The sequence below is a fragment of the Triticum dicoccoides genome, chromosome 3B (genome assembly GCF_002162155.2).
Source record: "Triticum dicoccoides isolate Atlit2015 ecotype Zavitan chromosome 3B, WEW_v2.0, whole genome shotgun sequence".
NCBI classification, from domain to species: Eukaryota; Viridiplantae; Streptophyta; class Magnoliopsida; order Poales; family Poaceae; genus Triticum; species Triticum dicoccoides.
Window position 1 is genome coordinate 756303781 of NC_041385.1, and position 21620 is coordinate 756325400.

The following is a 21620-nucleotide window of genomic DNA, read 5'->3' on the forward strand; positions in this document are numbered from 1 at the left end:
CTGCGGCATCATCGGTGCGGTTATGCCTGTTCCGAGGCACGCACTAGTCTTGCGCATGGATTTGGGAGGTGCCCTTCGGTTTGTTTTGATGCGCATTGGTTCAAATTTGTGTTTGCAGTCAGTTCGTGCGAGAATTTTGAGGGTGATTTTGAAGTTGAAGTAGTTGCCATTGAAACCTAGATCTAGTTAGTTTGGTTTTGAAACTGTAGAACAAGGCGAACTTGGCAGAATGGCTGAACTTGGCAGAACGAGGCGAATTTTGTGTGGCAACTAAACTCCCTGAACAAATATGATAGTTGCCACAAACGTGTTTTCCTTTGCGGCAACAAATTACCGAAAATGTATGTCATAGTTGCCACATTCAAGCTTTCACATAGGGCAACTAATTTTATTGAATGACTATGATAGTTGCCACACACATGCTCTTCCATGTGTCAAACTGAATTTTGGTGAAATTATATGATAGTAACCACAAACATGATTTTTCATTGTGAGATCTAATTTTTTCTGAATTATTCGTCATAGTTTTCACACTTTGATAGTTGCCACAATCGGTAGTTAATGCAGTTTCGGCATCCAGCTGCACTGGACGGCAACTAATGTGCACATCGAGTGTGCGTGTTTGCCACTTGGATTGTATAATCATGTGGCAAATAGAATGTGAACACAATGTCTATTGCCACAATGCAGATATGACAGTGTGCCAAATTGGCTGCATAATATGGCAACCACATTTGCGTAACAATTATGCCAGATGCCATATCATGTCTGTTGCCAGATCATGTCTGTTGTCATGTTACAGTCAGTACAAATATGGCATTTTCAATGTACTACGGACGCAATTTTTTCGTTTTGCCACACTAGCTTTTGTGATATCTGAACACACTGTGCTTGTTTTTTCAGGTTATCGATTCAGATGTGGTTTCATTGCTTTTTTTTGTACTATATTGGGCTAACATGGCAACTTCAATATTTTTGTTTTCAAGTGCATTAACCAACGTGGTTACTTGCCACGTTTATGTTCTCGACAATCATATGGGGGGGAGGGGGGCCGCGTGCGTGTTCATGCTATATTTTTGCATTCACTAGTTGACATTTTCTGTTAGGTGGCAAATGCTTACCTCTTGCATTTACATTTTCCCCTTAACAATTTGGTCTGTTCCTACATCAGCAGAATGGCTCGTGGCGATCATCAAAATGATGATGATGATTTCATGGATCCACCACAGCGTAACCGGGCAACTGGACGGAGAAAAGAGGGCGACGAGGTAACTGTCCACACACCCGCCCCATCTCCTCCCGATTTTTGTTATTGGTTGGCACCTATATCTTTTGTAGTCGTCTGTCATGAACTAAATTCTCATGACATTGCAAAACATGGCAACAGCTGATCACTTTTGTGTCTGTTTTTTGCAGAAGAAGAAATGTATTCGCAACAGAGCCTCCCAAGAACGACTGACTGTGTTGACTGACAAATTCAGCGATGATCAGAAGGGGGCTGCTGCTGAGATGGGCATGCAGTCTATGATGGTTGTCTGGTGCACGAACCTTGTCAACCCTGTATGCGACTGGCTTGCTGAGATATACGAGCCCACCTCCAGGGAGTTCGTGATTCCGGGACGTGGAAGACTCCCGTTGAACGAGGATTCTGTGTTCTTCACTCTGGGCATGCCTCGTGGACATATCAAAGTCTCGTACGAGGTCAACAATTAGATCGAGCAAGATCTGTTCCCCCGTTTGTTTCCTGGGTCGGAATCCATGCCGAACACGTCTGCAGTGGCAGATTCGCTGCAGGCCATGACGACGCATGGAGATGTTTTCAAGATGAAGCTACTCATGTACCTCATCTCAGCTGTTTTCGCGCCGACCACTTCCCTTCGCCCAAGCAACAAATGTTTCCCCATCCTGGTGAATGATCCATCCTTTCTACTTTATTTTCCTTCAATCTTATGGCTCCGATGTCATGTGTTAAGCTAATGACTGCCAGTGTTTTCGTTGTTATTTTCCATTTGATTTCTGATGCGGTAAACTTTTTGCCCTGAAATTTTGTGTGGTGCAGGCGAATCTGAAAAATGTGAAGAACATGAACTGGTGTAAGTTTGTTGCCGACTTTCTCCATGATGCTTTCAAAAACAAGATGTACCAGAAGGGTTGTCGACTGCATTTAATGGTATTTATTTTACCAGATCTCTGTGTGAACTCTTGTTTTTATAACACAGTTTTATTCATGCATGGCAAACCGATCATAACAAGATGGCAACTACCATAATGACAATGTGGCAACTGCCATAATGACAATATGGCAACTGTCATACTGACAATATGGTAACTGCCATCATATTAGCATGGCAACTGTTATCACAGTATGATGGCAACTGCGAGCACACTATGATGGCAACTAGCACATACATACTATCATTGGATCATACATTATCCTGCTCTTTTTCCCAACTATAAAGTACCCATGATGGAAACTGACATTTCTTTCTTTGTAAATTTGTTTTAAATCAGCTGATGTATGTCGACTGACTTGATCTGTCCACCGTGGATTTCTCTGGGGTAGGAGGCCCGCCGCCTACGCACAAGTTTGTTGTTTCTGCGTGGACCATCAACGCTGTCAAGGTTGTGCTTGCCGCAGACAGGGCAACTGATACCACATATGGAAAACTATAGGTTAGTTTTTGTTTATCTCTTCCCACGACATGCTTACAAATTTGACATGAGGCAACTGTCCGTGGTTTATAAGGCATGCTTACAATTTCTTTTTGTTTTTTATAGCTGGTGGCCAAGCATGCTATAGACTACAGCATGTTTGGGGGGCCTCAAAATTTTGGAAAGTGGATGGATGTGCACTTAGCTCCGTCTTGCCCTTCTGAGGTAATCAAAATATCGACATCCATTGTTTGCCGTGGATTACTTGTTGATGTCGCGCAAGCGACTGCAATACGGATTGTTGTTAATACTTCTTGTTTTTGTGCACAGGCGAGGGCACTAGTTGAGCATCTAATTGGGCAGTTTGCATCCGGAATGACCGGCTTGCTCGGGAAGTTGGTTGAGGGGTGGACGTCCCTCAGTGCCTCTGACAGCGACGCGGTTGCGAGGCAGTTCACTTCATTTGTCCCAGAACATACACATCGACCAACCGGTAGCCGTGGCCGGTATGACTACAACAGTTCCCAAGAGCCCGGTGACACACAAGATGATGTAGATGGAGACGCTGGCCTCAGCAAGGATGACGATGATGACATGGATAATGTGCATCAGGACACGGATGACGATGAACAAGCTGAAGTTCGCACAGGCGCCAACAAGGGCAAGGATGCAACAGATGCCCCCCCACCGGAGAAAGTGATAGAGCATACGGCTGCGAGAGGCGAGGGGGTGTTGCCATCAAGGAGGGGGAGGGCTCCATATGATGTTGGGCAGGGTTCGCATTGCAAGAGGTCTAGGACTGATCCCGTAGCTGCCAGGAGGAGGTTCGACTTTCAATTTTAGTTTTCTGTTGTGTCTATTTTCTTGGAACAATCTCATCCATTTCTCTGCACTTGTTTTTTGTCAAGCGCGGCAATGGGTTTGTTGTCTGACAGTTGCCACCTTCTTTTTTCTCTCCATCTGTTACGTGCAGGGAGCCGACCGCTGGTGGACGAGCAGTTACGAAGAAACAGGCGCCAACGCCAACCCGTGTTTCTGCTCGCTTGAACAAAGGTGCCCCCATTGTCGGTGACACCCCTTCCACCAGGTCTTCTCCTCGTACAACGACGACCAACACCGCGGATCCTGTCGTGTTGCCAGACCTGAGGAAGCCAGTCAAGAAGTATGTTTATCCATGTGCTTTCATGTACATAGTGGTATTTTTCTTGAATTTTCAATGCTACTGTTTCAGCTTGTCACATGTTCTTCTGTCATCGTCCCCCACGCGACAACCGCTGTTTTTCCAAATGATTTCTTCCTTCATTTTTTAGTTTACGGCAACTCCTATTGGTCTTTACATGGCAACTGGCTTCTAGGCCAACTGGCAACTAGCACTCTAGCTAATGGCAGCTGCCATCTTTACCTTTGGGTTTGTGAGCTCATCCCACACACAGGTTTCAAATTGCATTCCTGACAGAACATACACTTGTATCATTCTTCAAGTTTGCTAACATGGCAACTGCTGCTGGATGGCAACTGCTAACTATGACACATGGCAACTCATGTTCCCATTACATGGCAACTACCAGCTTTTCCACTTGTTTTTTCAATTCTTTTAAGATTTCTACCATGGCAAACATATTTTTTGTTCATTTTTTCATACCTTTCTCATGTGATTTTTTTCTTTTTCAGGGTGAAGAAGACCACTATACGCGGGGCCAAGCATAGCAGTAAGGACCCGTTCAAACGCCTACATTCAAAGTTGTCAACGGGGGGCAACTCAGATGTACATGAGGCACCAGGCGACAATACTGCTGCTGCACCATTGACCGCTCCCACCAACTTTGATGCAAGTGGCCGACTATCTTCGCCGGCTGCGGATGTCCAGGCTAGAACAACAGGCATCCGTACATCGGGGAGTGACGAGTCGGTATCTGCCAGGACAGCTGAAATATTGCCAACTCTTCTTGCAATGAAGGATGCTGCTGTGAGCCATGCCACCCCATCAGCAAGCGTTGAAGTGGACGCTCCCGAGACGAACCTAGGCAAGGAAGATTCCCGCTCTTCTGATACTGATTCCAAACGCGTGCGTGGTGGCACACCTGTGTCCACGACAGAAGCTGCTGAGGCGGCAGTTCATAAGGATATGCCATCTACAGGTGAGAGTCCTGGCACAACAGCTCCAGCCCCTGTCGGTGCAGATACTGCTAAGGTGACCGTGGCGCGTGTTGGTCTTCCACCTAGGCGTCGCAGCCCCTGCAAGCAACCAACAGTCATACCCAACGCACCGGCTGTATCTAGGAGCAGGAGAGACGAGCCTGGGTATGTTCCTGCGTCCACACTGTTCCCGCCACCCGCCAGAAGCAATGTGATGGAGAAACCGCAAGACCGGAGCACAATTGATGCAGGTGTGAAGCCGGGCACGAGTGACGCAGGTGAACAGTCGGGGCAGACTGCGCCTTTACCCGCAGTGGAAATCCCCAGCATAAATCTGCGCACTTCCAGGCTCCCAGTCAATGTCGGTGTCCCCTACAGCCCAAACAAGAAGATTGCCATGAAAGCTGCTGCTGATACCGCCGACAACACGCCCCGCCCTACAAATAAGCCCGAACATTCTGTAGCGGCCGATTCAGATATGTTTGTCGATCTTTCACCATTGGATTCTGCCCCGCAAATCGTTCGTGGTCCGGCCAGTAGGAATGAGAGGCACCCAATGGCATTTACCCCACCGGGCTTCAGTCTTGGCATCAGTCAAGATCAACCGGTGGTGCACGATCCTTTGCCAGTTGCCTTTGCTTTCCCAGGAGGCATGCCCGCAATGATGGCGCAGCCAATGGTCGAGGGCAGGAAGGCTGTCAAGTTTGCGGAGCCAATTGTGCAAGGTACACTTGTCATGTCCTTATGATTTTCCTGGATACATCTTTGTGGTTTGAATTTTGTCCCAATCATATTCTTTTGGGTGTTCTCACTTGTGATGGCAACTGCCGTGTGATGGCATGGCAAGTGGATTTGATGCACCATGGCCTACATTTTTTTTGGTTGCCATGCTGCATTTTTGACATTCGGGTAAACACGTGGCAACTGAAGTTGATTCATCATGGCAACTGTATTTGCTGGTACATGGCAAATATAGTGCATTCCACATGGCAACTGGATTTGCCACACCATGTCATCTGCATTTTTTTGTTACCATTCTGCATTTTTTTTGTACGGCAATCACATGGCAAGTGGGGTTGACACAGCATGGCAACTACATTTCATGTGACATGGCAACCACAATCCATCTAGATGGTAATTCAGCACAACTGCATGGCAACTATAGTTGCCATGACGTGGCCACTGTAGTTGCACCACACATGTCAATTTCCCCACTATTTTTCTACCTACATGTCACATCATACACCTTATTTTCTCACAACCCATCTGTTTTCTGACTTTCTCCTTGTCCTAACACACTTTTTATTTTTTGAGCCATTGCAGGCACCCCTGAGGAAATTTCACCGTCACTTGACGAAGCTTACCGCAAGATCGAGGAGGCAGCATTGCAGAGGAGGACCTTGCGAGGGCAAGGGCAATCAAGTTCCAACTTGCCTGCAGAGACGGCATCTGAGGATACCATCAGAAGTGCCACCCCTGGTTCTGTGAGACAGCAGAGGGTAGTTCACCCACCTCCCGCGGAAGACTACGAGCCCGAATTCAGGGCCACTAAGGAACAAACCCAGCTGTACGACATCATCAAGCGGTTTGGAAATGCGAGAGCCAGCAGCAAGCACATGAAGGAGTTAAAAGCGTAAATGACCACACCCTATAATCTCTCATTTTGCTTTGTTCCTTTCTTAACATTCATCTTCTTCGTACTCTTTGTACATGATGCGCTTACGTTCTAGTTCTTTCATATATTTTTTTACTTAGCAGACATGATTCTTCCATGTTATGTCGTTTTCATACAGCTCATGTTTGGACAGAACCAAAGTCATTCAATGCAGAGCGACGTACGTCGACCTAGGTGATCTCGCCGAGTCCGTGAGGCCAAACGGTAAAATGTCGACAAATGTAGTTGCATGCGGGATCGACTACATCAACAATTACATCGATGTGTGTGCCGACAAGATCATCATGCATTACAGTGTGACATGCAAAATATGGGATGGTGACTTCCACCACAAAATCCTGAGGAAGAATTTCGCTCAACACGGTGAATTCAAGCTAACACTGAAGAAATATGTGAGTTCTCCTCCCCTGTCTGCACTGTTTTTTCAGATGGTGTGGTTTTTGCCATCTGCTGCACTTGTGATTATGTGGCAGATGTTTTCATGTGGCAACAGCTGCCGTGCACACTGTCATCTTAATTTTTGCATCCCGTGCGAACTACGTGGCAATTTGATTGTAAAATGCACGACACATTTTGCTCACCCATAACCAAACATTCTACGTGATTCTATTTTTTTGTCCCTCCGATGTTCTTTTTGTGTAATCTGCTTTCTCATTCATTCACTTTTCAAATGCAGGTCATGTTCCCCATGTTCCAGGAGCTTGCACCACATGACCAGCAAGACAAGTGTGGTCACCACTATGCCATCTGCCTTGACCTGAAGAACCAACGTTTTGAGGTGCTTGATTCAATCCGTTCGGAAGCTGATTCAGACCTTACTACGCATGCCGAATTCTTCATCAACAACCTCAAAGAGACATGGAACCGTCACTATGAACATTCAAAGGTCCAGATCAGGCATTTCCCGATTGAGTATGTGGCCACTGTGAAGCAAGGGAACACGTAATTTCTCAACCCCCTCCTTCATGTGCCGTTTACATCAATCCAACCCCTATTTTTGTTGTCACATCTGAATTAAAGTCTATCTTTGATACATCTGTCCTTTTTTGCGTGTTCATCTGAGTCTTTTTCTCGTGCAGTACGGACTGTGGCTTTCATGCGCTGGAATACTTTGCAAAGTGGGAAGGCAGAGTTGTCCCTGCTATCTCAGCTGCAACGGTCATTGAGCTCCGAAAAATCCACACATGGAGCTGGTTGACGAATGAAGATTTCAACAAGCGGTCCGGAGCACGCGAGTTCGTGGAGGAAGCTTTCAAGAAAATCAACAAGAAGTACAAGTGATCACGTGGTGTTACAGACCGGACGCATACCTTACATTCTGTTGCTGAGGAATGTAAGGTACTTATCTCTTTGTTATCTTTGAAAACTATGTCAGTGTGCTATGTTACGACTGCAACCCCGCGCAGGCTACTTTGTAGTGGTGGTGTGTGAGCGACAATTTAGTAGTTTCTCTAATATATGTGTGGACGTGAACCTTTTTAGGCGTAAATGCACATATGTTTTTATATTTTATCATTATTACAACGGTTTCATCGCTTACAGCTCCAGTTTGCTGTTTTGATTGCGTCTATGATGTTCTAAAAAAGATGGGAAATGTAGTTCACCATACACGGGTAGCGAAAGTCATCATCGGTTTTCATTTTGTCGGTTTTGCTTCTTCTTTTTCATCACTAAGTGCACCGGCTAGCATGGGGTAGGGTTGATCATGCATTCACAACCTTGGCTATGGTTTATGCACGTTATGCCTTTTTCCAACTTGTTTCCCATACATCGCCCACAACACACTATGTTTCTCTAAACCGTGTGGTATTTGTCATGGAAATATATATCACGCAGAGTCATTTCAAATACCATGGTATATTTTCAGCAGAGCTAACATGGCAGATACAATTCAAATAACATGGCAGATCAAGCATAATTAACATGGTAGATACAGTACAACTAACATGGCAGATCTAGTACAACTAAAATGACAGATCCAGTACATCTAGCATGGCATATTTAGTACAAAGTAGCATGGCACATATTTTAGTATAAAATAGCATGGCATGGCAGATTTAGTACACATAACATGGCAGATTTAATACACATAACATGGCAGATTAAGTACCCATAACATGGCAACTGCATTTCTCCACTCAATGAATTTTCCTTCCACTTCTGATGCTCCTCAAGAGTTATTCTCACAATTTTTTTTTAAAAAAACTCATCGTCTAGGGTACAAAAGAAAATGTCCACAAGGACCATTTCACATTGCCCCAATTTCTGCTCATGGATTGCCCGCCCCTTTCTTCGTTTTCTTGTGTTTTGCTTAAATCTCCAATCCTGACTTGTACCTTATCTCTCTGGGGCGACCCTTTGTGATGGAACGGGGTGGGTTCCTGACCTGGGTTTGTGTGCTTGCTGTTCCAGATCCTATCTCCGAGTTTTCAGACGATGGCCCCATCGATGAAGGCACACTTGATGTGCGGGGGAACCGGTGTAAGGCTTCCTCAGCTTTCCTCTTCTTGATCTCCTCAAGCTCTCTTTTCAGTGTCTTCCTGTGTTTTTCTGCGACTCTCGCTGTCTTATCACTCTTGCACGCTTCATCAATTAGCTCAGCATAGTTCTTTGTGAGCACAACGTGCCTCACGGCTTCCATGGTTGACTCAGGTCTCTCGTCATGCACAGCCAGAACCGCGTGTGTTGTTTGTGGCGCCAACGCGTCGTCAGCGTCCCAAGTCCATCGCCGCCTTATGAAATGGCGGGGCATCCGTGTCACAGCGTTCATGTCCATTACCTTTAGTATGTGACAACACACAATGTCGTCCCGTTCGAACTTGCAGCATTGGCAGTAGTATTCGCCTTGCTCGATCGAGGTTTTCATGAAGTAGTTCCTTCCTTTGTCTGGGTCTTCAGGTTCTGAATCCGACATGCCCAAAATAGAACACACCTTGAACGTATGTTCGTCCACCTGGAAAGCCGTGAACATGCTGGCACGCTTTATTTCTTCCTGGAATCTGCAAGTTTTGTGTGTTTTATGTTAATCTATCGTGCGATCTTTTTTTTTGTAGGACGTTACGCTGTCATGGAAATAGAACTAGATTTTTGTTTGAATATGGCAAACATAGTACATTGAACATGGCAAACATAGTACACTGAACATGGCAACTGTAGTATACCAGACATGGCAACTGCAGTATACCAGACATGGCAACTGCAGTACACCAGACATGGCAACTGTAGTACACTAAACATGGCAACTGTAGTATACCAGACATGGCAACTGCAGTACACCAGACATGGCAACTGGAGTACACTGAACATGGCAACTGTACAACATTTTCAACTGGCCATCGTCATTTCCACACCAATATTTCCCCCAATGGAAGCACAGTGCATAAAACATGACATCTACATTTGAGTAAACATAGCAATTGCATTTTCAACAAACATGGCAGTTGCATTTCAGTAAACATGGCAATTGCATTTCAGCATATGCGTTGACAATATAACATTTTTCAGTTGATATTGGCATTTGCATACCAACATGCCCCAATGGAAGTACAGTTTATTAAACATGGCATCTGCACTTCATTTGAACATGGAAAATGTATCCGAGTAAGCATTGTAAACAGAATTTTCATTGAACATGGCAACTACAGCTGAGTAAGCATGGCAAACCGTATTTCATTAAATATGGCAACTGCATATCATGGCAACTGCATTGCACTCTACTAGGCACCTACTGCCTTAGTACTTTTGCACAAATAAGACCGTAACGCAATTGACTTACTTGTTAAAGATCTTGTTTGTGTATATCTTGCTCATTTGCCTCTCCATCGGTAAATACGTCAGCAATTTTGGCTGCTTTAGTGCGGTGTTCGCTTCTTGCTGTAGCTCAGATCCCAGTATTTTTTGTTGCAAAGCTGTATATTGCTTGGCAAACTGTAGCAATGAGTTGCCAGGACTCACGTATCGCTTCAAAACAGCATTGAACCCCTCGCTGCGCTGCGTAGTCTGCAGAAAGGGGAAGAAGCACTGCATGAAGTAGGCGGGCACCCAGTACATTCGCTTCTCCCACAGGCTAGCAAACGTCTCGTTGTCTTGGACTTCATGTGCTTCAACCATGGCCATCCAGCTCCTTTCAAACTCCTCGACCGTCAAGCTGTGGTCCACACACAGCTCGAATACCTTGTGCAGCTCTGGACGGTTAGCAAAGAACGGTCCTAGCGTCTCCTCAGCCTTCTTTATAATGTGCCACCTGCAGTGCCTGTGCATTGCCAACGGAAAGACCCCCTCTATGCCTGCCCGCATGCTGAAATCTTGGTCTGTTATTATGTTCATCGGCGCAAGTCCATCCATGCACTCCAAGAAGGTCTTGAACAACCAGACGTACCCATCCCTGTCTTCGTTCCGAACGAGCCCGCAGCCGAACTGCAACGACTGATTGTGGTTATTTATTCCTATGAACGGAGCGCATGGCATCTTGTACATATTGGTGAGGTACGTCACGTCGAATGAAATGCAATCTCAGAAATGTTTGTAGGCTCTCCTTGCAGCACCATCCACCCAATACATGTTCCTGACACAGTCCTCATCGTCCAACCTTATCCTGTAGAAGAAATCTGGATCTTCCTTCGCTTTCTCATCGAAGTAGGCAATTGTGGCCTCTATGTCCGCCGGTTTGCTCTCTCTACGGTATTTGGCCTGTAGGTTTGTGACGTCAGCTGGTATGTACGGCATGCTACTCAGAGTCCCCTTTTTGCTGTGGATGAGCGATAGTATCTGGATCATTCTTGATGGACTGACGTTACAATCGTGTAGCAGCTTTACGAATTGTCTTTCGACGGGGGTGAACCCTCTGTGGGCGGTCAGAAATTTTACCAGGTCGAACTTCTTTATGAGTTGGTGGTTGTGCTCGTCAAAATAGTCAGTGACCACCCACTGTGTACCATCTACGTTTAGCTTACACCGGACAGGGCATTCTGTCTTTAGAATGATACCTCTCTTTCGTTCCGGAACGACAGACGCATCACCTTTCCCCTTCTTGTTCCTCCGTGCCTTGTGGCACCTCATCTCACCTCTGCTGTACTCATTAGTTTTCTTAATTTTCCTATGGTACTCGGTGTTGACCGCAAATCCATGGAACTTTGCATATGTCTGGTAGTATTCCTTTGCTTCTTTGAACGATTCAAATCTCTGCCCAATGTACGGTGGCTGAGGTACCATGATCTCTGATTGCCCGCCATCTTCATCCCCTTCTGCCTCGTCGTCAGTTTCATCATTCACTTCAGTATCGGCGGCAGTCCCATCCACTTGAGTGTTGGCAGTGCTTGTGTTCAAAGGGGTGCTTGTCGGTATTGCTGGAATAATTGCCATTCCCGACTGTGACTCGAAATTGTCTGCGGCATGATTGTCTGCTGGCTGGTGGAACGCGTCTTCCGTGCGCTCAGAGCTCCCCGCAGTAGATGTCCCCGCGCCGCTGTTAACTGTAGTTGTAGGCCCTGTAATAGGAAAAATAGATACGAGAGTAAGTTTTTTGTTTGAATAACATATGTATCGCAACGGATCACACCATCTACGAGTGATTTGGCACGACATCATTTCAAACAGCAAGCCGTGATTCTGCGCATGGACATGTACGGCAGCTACAGCTGTCCAGTGATGGCAGCTACTGTTCAACAAACATGGCAACTATTGTTTTTGCCTACAAATAACTTCAAATAACAAATGTAGTGCTGTTTTTGTGGTTCAGTTTTTTTTCCCTTACCTTGTTGTGTTGCATTTGACCTTTTTGTGTGGTCTGTGACACCAAAATGACGTGCTCCACCTGCAGTTTCTGAAGCTTGCCACGAGACGTTTGCCGGGTTACCACCAGCGTAATAACCTGTACGCAAAGTAGTGGTTGGTCAATTCATGGCAAATGCATTTTGTGTTAGCACGGCAACCGCAGTTGCCCCTTCTGTGGCAACTGCAGTTTTACTGGCATGGCAACTTTATTTGCATCGGCATGGCAACCGCAGTTGTTCCTTCATGACAGCTGCAGTTGCCATGGCATGGCAAATGTAGTCGCACTGGCATGGCAACTGCAGTTGTTCTTTCCTGGCAACTGCAGGTGTCCATGGATGGCAACAACAATTGTGCAGAGATGTCAAGTGTATTTTCTAATTCACGGCAACTGTAGTTGTCCAGTCCTGACAATTGTAGTTGTCAACTATGCTCCTTCTGCTAATTGATCATCTGTAACTTCACTTTTTTTATGGACTCACCTGTGTATGACGTCGATGGCAGGTATATTGGTGCTGCCTGATGCCACGCGCTACATGAAGGCTCTGCATTTTCACCCGTGGTAACTCGTGAGTCCTTTTGCCAGTTTTTTTGCATGTTCATTTTTCATGTCCACTGCAGTATGTTCTCTTTTCTCGGTTTGCATTACCTTGATTATCCATACAAGCTAGTTGAAGTTGGCTGCCCATACATTTGTCAGTGTTAGCGCCTTGTGAGTGAACTTGTCACGGGGGCCCCCTAATTGTGTTTTGGTCATAAGAACCTGCGAAAAAATGACAGTGCACGACATAAGTAGAATGTCATCTTCATCATTGCGAAGATGGCAACTGTTCTCTTCTTTTGTTATCACGCATCATACCTACGCCTGCATACTGTTCTAGTAGTGGCAGCAACGGCCCTGAAGAGATGAGCTGACTGTACTCTATTGCATCCCAAGGGGGCATTTCTGGCCTTTGAGAACCCCAAGCATCAGCGCCATCTTCGTGATTCATTCTTTCCGTGTCTCGCTTCTTTCCAATGTGTTCTCAATCACTGCATGAACAAGAAGGCATCAACAATCCACAAGAATTGTATTCTTCTGCTGCTTGCACATAGAAGATATGGATGGCAAGCGACGGGTCAAAATAGGTGGCAGCTACCGACAAGGAAAGGTGGCAACTGTCGTTATACACAAGTGGCAACTAATTTCTTCCAGCCCTCTTCATTCCAACATTTGCTCCTACTGTCCTTCTTTAGTGATTCCTACTCATCCATTTTTCATACCCAACTACTTGCGTCAATTAAGCTAGGAAGTTAAGTCATTTTCAAACGTAGTACATGGCAGATCTGGTGTACTCTGCCTGGCAATTGCGACTACACACTAAACCATGTAGTGTTCTACCCCTATAGCATAGATCCAGCACAAGATCAGGAGATTTTCAGCCTTAAGGATGAGAAGGTCGAGATCGGGAGATTCTCACCTGGTTTTTAGATTTTCGTCTCTGGAGGGCTGGGTTGGAGTTTGGGGCTGGGGTGGGGAGGGTTGGGGTGTGGTTTTGAGGTGGGAGTGCCCTATGGATGTGCTCTGATTGCCATGGCAACCAGAGAAGGCCGGCGACGGAGGTCGGGGTTCGAGAGGTGGGGGACGATGGCGGCAGACGAGAGAGGGGATTGATCAGAGGCCGTGAACTGCTTTGTCGTGCGGGCAGCGGGTCGGCTTGCCCGGACGAGGCAGTGCGGGCGGGGTTGGCACGCAACGGACGTGCGGGCCGTGCTTTTGTGCGCGCGGACGTGGTCATGCGGGCCGGTTCCCGTCCATGCCACACGAGGCGTGCGGGCTGGTTTCCGTCGACGCCACACGTGTGGCAGTTATTCGGACCCTAGTTAATTCTTTAGTTAAAATTTGACACAAATTACAAAAGGTTTGATAAATCCGGACGGAGGTAGTACTAGTAGGCCGTATAATGATTTCTCGGAATCTTTAAAGGCGAAAAAAGGAAGAAGGGGGCAACAAATGCCCAAAAAACAAAGATATTTTCCGAGAGGAAGGTGCCTTCGGAGAAGAAGCACAGCTCACTCAGCTACGGACCTGCAGCTAGTCCGCTGCATCATCCTCAAAGTCAAGGTCTCCTCCTCCTCCCGCCAGCGACCTCCACTGCGACCGACAGGCAGGTGCGCACACGCTCTTCCTTAGATCCTCTTCTTCGTCCTGCTTTGATTCCGCGCTCTGTCCGGGCTTGCTCGTCGGACTGCGCCGGCGGCCCAGGCCGCACTTTGTGCTTCCGGATCTGGCAGCCGGACCTGGGTCGTCGCGCCGAGATGGCGAATCCAATCCCCATATTATCAGGGTGTGATATGCGCTTCTGATTTGGGCCGATTCCTGCCCGCCTTTCAGCAGTTCCCCACTCTGCTCCTAGCCTGTCTTGACTGCAGATATGCTCATTCATCATTCCTTCTTTGATGCTGCAGGGCCGAAGCCTCCGGCAAACTCTGATGTGAATCAGCAGCATGTGAGAGCGGCTTTCAAGCTATCCTGCCCGGCCCGGTTACTAGTTTCGTCGTCAGTTAGGTAACGATTTTTCTCTTTCAGTATGGATGTATCAAGCCAGACTAGCTCTTTCACAGCTTGCAATGTGATTTTCACAACACAGCCAAAACCACATGTCGGAAGAACGAGAAACACTTCACCAACACGTGTTCCCATACCAGGTTTAATCCTCATGTGCGGCAGCAAAGTTAGACACCACTGTGGCCATGACATATTGACATATGGGGCACACAATGCCTATGACATGTTGACTTAGGGGGGGTATAAAAGTTCTAATTTTTCTGTACCTGCATATGAGGTTCGACATCTTTGTAACATGTTTAATCAACATATCCCTTTAAGGTGTTCTCTTGTGGCGGTGTATTTAGTACTCCCTCCTTCATAGAAGAACATTTCAATTTTGCTGTATTTTGTAACAATTGCAGCTATTTATTCCATCATAAGCATTAAAGTTCCATAGCGGACACGACTATATTTAAGCGATTAAGTCAAGTCACACAAATGTACTGCGTTTAGTTATGTATTAAAACATGACTTAAATTTTCCTTCATTCACAATACCATTTATCAGCACAACGCTATATCTTTTTCCTTATATGTAATATATGGACCCAATTAGTAGTTCTATCAGATTATCTCAGTGTTAGCTGACAAAGAGTGATAATTGTATATTTATCTACTACAGGTACATTGGCATAAGGTATCTTCACTCATGATATTTTGATAAAATTCTTATTAAATATCAACAGAACTACACATTCCATCCATGCATGAAACCAGTGGAGTTAAGTGTCAACAACGCTAGAGATTTTGAGTTGGAAAATTAGTGGAAATAAGTCAAGCATCAGAGAAATTTTCTCTCTGAATATATATATATATATATATATAGCTAGTTTGCGACCTAATTTTTTTGGGATGAAATCAGTTATCGTCCCATTTAACACGTGATCTATGTTTATTTTATTCAGCACAAATGGCGGAGGCTGTGCTCCTTGCTCTTGGAAAGACTGGGAAGGTTTTAACTGATGAGGTTGCCAAGGCCTTGGTGGCCAAGGTGTTAGCAAAAGTTGGTAACCTGATTGATCTGAATGACAAGATTGGGCAAATAGAGGTTCAGTTAAAAGCCATGAACAACATCATACGGGAGATTGGCACAATGTACCTCACCAATGAGTTCATGAAGGGTTGGATTGGGGAGGTGAGGAAGTTGGCCTACCGCGTTGAGGATGTGCTGGACAAATACTCATATCACTCTCTTCAAATGGCAGAAGAAGGTTTTCTGAAGAAGCGTTTCCTCAAAGGATCACATTATCTCCTGGTTTTCAGTCAAATTACCGATGAGGTAGTCAAGATAGAGAAGGACATCAAGCAAGTTATCGAGCTCAAGGGGTGGTCGCAACCACCCCAGTATGTTCATGACCCGCTTAGTGAGGTGGAAAGACAACGGTCCCAAGATCGCTTCCCTGAACTTGTGAAAGATGAAGATCTGATTGGAATTGAAGATAACAGGAGAATGCTGACTGAATGGCTGTACTCGGATGAGATGGACGGTAGGGTGATAACAGTGTCAGGTATGGGTGGCTTGGGAAAAACAACCCTCACCACAAATGTGTATGAACGTGAAAAGGCCAACTTCCAAGCTCATGCATGGGTGGTTGTGTCTCAGACCTACACCGTTGAAGCTCTGTTGAGGAAGTTACTCAGGAAGGTTGGTTACACTGAACAACAAGCATCATCTAACATTGACCGGATGGATGTGTATGACTTGAAGGAAGAAATAAAGCGAACACTTCAAGATAGGAAATGTTTGTTCGTCTTGGATGATGTCTGGAACCAGGACGTGTACTATCAACTGCGAGATGCACTCCAGAATTCTCGTGAAAGTCGCATCATCATCACAACGCGGAATAACCATGTTGCTGCTGTTGCTCACTCGTCACGTCGTATCGATCTCAAGCCTTTGGGGGACAATGACGCATTTGAACTCTTCTGCAGAAGGGTCTTTTATAGCAAAAAGGACCAGCAGTGTCCTGATTATCTTTTGGAAACTGCTAAATCTATAGTTCATAGGTGTCGGGGACTGCCACTAGCAATTTTATCGATTGGCGGCCTCTTGTCTTCGAGGCCACAGACACAATATGATTGGGAGCAATTATACAATCAGCTTCCAACTGAGCTGTCGAACAATGATCATGTCAAGGCAGTTTTGAATCTGAGCTACCATGACCTATCTGGAGACCTCAGAAACTGCTTCTTGTACTGTAGCTTATTCTCGGAAGACTACCCAATGTCACGTGAGACCCTTGCGAGGCTCTGGGTTGCAGAAGGCTTTGTGTTGAGAAAAGGAAATAGCACCCCAGAGGAGGTGGCCGAGGAAAACCTAAGGAAACTGATCCACCGCAATATGCTTGAAGTCATGGATAGAGATGAACTGGGAAGGGTGAGCACCTGTACGATGCATGATATTGTGCGAGAGCTGGCTCTTTGTATTGCAAGGGAGTAGCGGTTTGTATCCACAAGCGACTATGGCACAATGCAACAGATGGATATGGATGCTCGTCGTCTGTCATCATGTGGATGGAAAGAGAATACTGCACGGAAAATTGAACTTCCACGTCTTCGAACTCTAGTGTCGCTAGGAGCAACACCTGCCATGCTATCCTCAGTTTTGTCGAAATCCAGCTATCTGACTGTCCTCGAGCTACAAGACTCTGAAATCACTGAAGTACCGGCATTGATAGGGACACTCTTCAATTTACGTTACATTGGCTTACGCCGCACTAAGGTCAGGTCCCTCCCGGGCTCTGTTGAGAAACTATCTAACCTGCAAACTCTGGACATCAAGCAAACTAAAATAGAGAAACTGCCAAGTGGGATTGCCAAGCTCAAGAATCTACGGCACCTATTTGCTGATAGATTTGCTGATGAGAAGCAGACGGAGTTTCGGTACTTTATCGGAGTTCAAGCACCTAAAGAACTATCCAGTATTGAAGAGCTGCAGACTCTTGAGACCATCCAAGCCAGCAAGGATTTGGCCGAGCAGCTGAAGACAATGATGCAACTTAGAACTCTGTGGATTGACAACATAAGTTCTGCTGATTGTGCAAATATTTTTGACACCCTGTCAAATATGAAACATCTTTCCAGCTTGCTTCTTTCCGGGAAGGATGAGAATGAGGCACTTTGTTTCGAGGCTCTCAAGCCAAGGTCTGCACATCTCCACAAGTTGATCATCAGAGGGAAATGGGCAAAGGGGACACTGGACTGCCCGATATTTCGCAGCCACGGGGAAAATCTCAAGTATCTAGCACTAAGCTGGTGTCACCTCGGGGAAGATGAAGATCCGCTAGGGATGCTTGCACCACACCTGCGGAACCTCACATATCTGAAACTTAACAACATGCGCAGTGCAAATATCTTGGTTCTTTCTGCAGATTCCTTTCCTCAGCTGAAGACGCTTGTGTTGAAGGACATGCCTCATGTCAACGAGCTAAAGATCATGGATGGTGCCCTCCCATGCATTGATGGTTTGTATGTTGTTTCGCTGTCGAAGCTTGACAAGGTCCCTCGAGGCATTGAATCCCTTGGTTCCCTGAAGAAGCTTTGGCTGCTGCGCTTGCACAGGGACTTCAAAACTCAGTGGGACATCAACGGGATGCACCAGAAGATGACGCGTGTTCCAGAGGTTCGTGTCTGAATGCGGCATAGTGGTTCTTTTTTCTGCAGTGGCATTCTGGTATGGTGCATCCATGTCATTCTAGATTTAATAATTCTGGCATGTTACAATTCTTAAGACACCATTTGCGAGTCTTGTACTTTTGTATCGTGATACGGTTTCTGTTTTGAAAATGCCGGTGTTCATTGCCTTCAGGAGGCCCTGTACTTTTTTTGTATTATTTCAGTTCCATGCTGTAAAACTGATTTCAGGAAACAGTTGTGTCGAACATGTGAGAAAACAATGTTGTAAAATTTGTTTACCTTGCTGTTAGTAGATACCGCTCAATCTATGTTTCTACTGCATCCTGCTTGTTGTTCTCGAAGAGGCGCATCCTCGGTCGAGACTGATTTCCGTGTCCAAGTGAAGCCCTTGCTTGAGTTGAGAGTCCGAGAGGCGGGATTTGGTAGGTGCTCAACAACTGCAGTGTTTAATGTGTGAAGAAAATGTTGTGTTTTAGTAACAGTAGTTTTGATTCTGGTTTAGGCCGCTGCTGGGGTTTGTATTTGTACAGCTTTACTGATCTGTACTGTTTGAGTAGGTTTGGTACCACCCTTAGAAATGCTGCTGGCTTTGTACAAGCTGCACGTACACAATTCATTTTGTGTATGGTGGGAATACCATGATGGCCATTTCAAGTGTCGTATGGAGGGGAGCTCCTAACCGGCGCCTTAAGCGCCGGTTCAGGAAGCTGGCAGTCACACGCCGCACCTCATGGGCCGGCCCACCACGCGCTGAGGAAGGAAAGCTAGTGACTACAACGAACGTGAAATGTATAAGAACCAATAAATTAGCGCTATTTATTAGATTTCCTAACTATTTTAAAAACACTTCATCAAATTTTGAAAAAAGTTTACGAATTAAAAAAAACAGTTCATTGATGTTTAAGAAAAGTTCAGTAAATTAAAAAAAGTTCATCTATTTGAAAAAATTTCATCCTTCTTTTTTAAAAATATTTCATCGCATCTAAAAAAAGTTCAATGAATTTGAAAAAACGTTCATCCTTCTTTTTATAAGAAAAGTTCATCAAATCTAAAAAAAGTTCAACGAAATTGAAAAAAACGTTCATCCTTCTTTTTTAAAAAAAGTTCATCAAATCTAAAAAAAAGTTCAACGAATTTGAAAAAACAATCACAATGGGACTCGAACTCCAGACATAGCGCTGCATGCTAACGAAGCTGGCCAGCTGGGATACTAATTGTGTACATCCTAAAAACGGCGTTTGTTTTTAAGTACCAACCCAAATGGTAGATCCAGGGTTTTTCAACATTTTCCATTAATTCTTGGAAAAATTGAAAATCTTAAATATGCGAACAAATGTTTCGAATATCATACGCAAATTTCGAATATTCCTTTTCTTTTAAATGTGAACTATGTTTTTCAAAAGTCAAAAAGTGAACAAGTTTCGAAAATTGAATACTTTTTTTGTACTGTGAACAATTTTTAGAAAGGGAATTTAGAATACACATTGAACATTTTCTTATTATAGGGTGAACATCATTCAAAGAGACACTGAACATTTTTTTAAAATACGCTGAACTTTTTTTGAATGAATGCTGAACAAAATTTCTCTACACGATGAACATTTTTTTATACACACTGAACATTTTTTCAATGTATGGTGAACAATATTCAAATACACATAGAACTTTTTTTTAAATACGATGAACTCGTTTTGAATGCATGATGAACAAAATTTCTATACACGATGAAACATTTTTTTATACACACTGAACATTTTTTCAATGTATGGTGAACATTTTTCCTCAATATGGTGAACAAAAATTTGAAATTCGAAACTATTTTTGAAACGTGAACAAAATTCGAAAACATGAACAAAATTTGGAATTTCAAAAAACATTTTCTGAAAAGGCAAACGAATTTCGAAAAATCTGAACATATTTTGGATATTGAAAATAGTTCATCCAATTCGAAAACAGTTCATCGAATTTAAAAAAGTTCACTGATTTTCAAAAAATGTTTGTTGAATTTGAAAAAAAGTTCATCAATTTTGAAAAAAGTTCATGGAATTTGGTGAGAAAAGTTCATCGATTTTGCAAAAAGTTCACCAAATATGAAAAAAGTTCATAAAATTGAAAAAAAGTTCGTCGATTTTGAAAAAGGCAGAAAAAGGAAAAAGAAAAAAGAAAAAGAAAAGGCAAAAAGAAAAAACAACAGAAAAAAAGAAAAAAGAAAAACTCGTTAGAAGTAAAGAAGATAGAGGAATTAGATAATCGTAGAAGGTGGTTTGGCTGTGTTGGTTAGCGCACTCTGCGCGATTCCTTGTCACTTCGTTTTTTGCAGCAAGTCGGGCTCCCTGGTTTTTGTGGGCCGTGGGAGGCACGGCCTAGCAAGGATTGCTGCCCCGCTCCTAATTCATCGAGTGGGTTTGTTTTGCTCTGTGCAGGGTTATCTTAGTTTGTACCACATTGGTTGTGGAGGAAAGAGTGTCAGGGGGGTACGATCAAAAAAAAAAAAAGAGTGTCAGGGGTGGCCGGGTATAAGATGGGATAGCAGGCGAGCCGTTAGAGGCATCTTTGCGCTTGGGGCAATGACGCAGCTAGTGAGGTTATACCGAGGCGCGTCAATTGCTGGTTGAAAACTATTTCCAAACCCCCTCTTTGGCCCTCCCGGGCCACTGAGAATTTCTGAAAGGGCTCCTTTCCTTCGGGGAGGGTAAAGCCCTACAAATATGAAGATGAAAGTATTTGTTCAGTTTTTTAGCTACATGGCCTAAGACCAGAGGGAGTACTAGTTTCTTCTCAAACGGGACTTAGTACTGGTTGTTTCTCTCAGATCAGCGGATACTGAAGATAATGAAATTTTCAATGACTTACAGCACGATTGATGCTGCCGTTCCACAGAAATGTAAGCAGAAATGCACAAACGTAAGCTAGTACGGCTACAGATGAAGCTGCCGCGGATCTGTGTACCATTAGTAACATCAGTAGCACAAATGCAAAGCCTCATCACCGAAATACTATATTGATTCTGATGTTACTAAAGCCTGATCACCGTCGATGTGCATGTAGGATTAGTAGACACCTGTAAGAACAAGATTACCACACCACCCGTCCTTGTCTCGCCCGTCTGGTTGTGGGTTGTACTAATGTACTGTTCGGAGACACACGTGGTTTGTTCGCTCTT

At 44.7% G+C, this 21620-nt stretch overlaps 1 non-coding gene and 1 pseudogene across 1 annotated transcript; both read left to right on the plus strand.

The window, feature by feature from the left end:
• The first annotated feature begins 14237 nt into the window (after nt 1–14237).
• On the plus strand, nt 14238–18751 carry LOC119278300 (annotated as a pseudogene).
• A 2255-nt stretch (nt 18752–21006) lies between these two features.
• On the plus strand, nt 21007–21157 carry LOC119282865. The gene has a single exon (XR_005138904.1). It is a non-coding gene; the product is annotated as a U4 spliceosomal RNA (small nuclear RNA).
• The last annotated feature ends 463 nt before the right edge of the window (nt 21158–21620 follow it).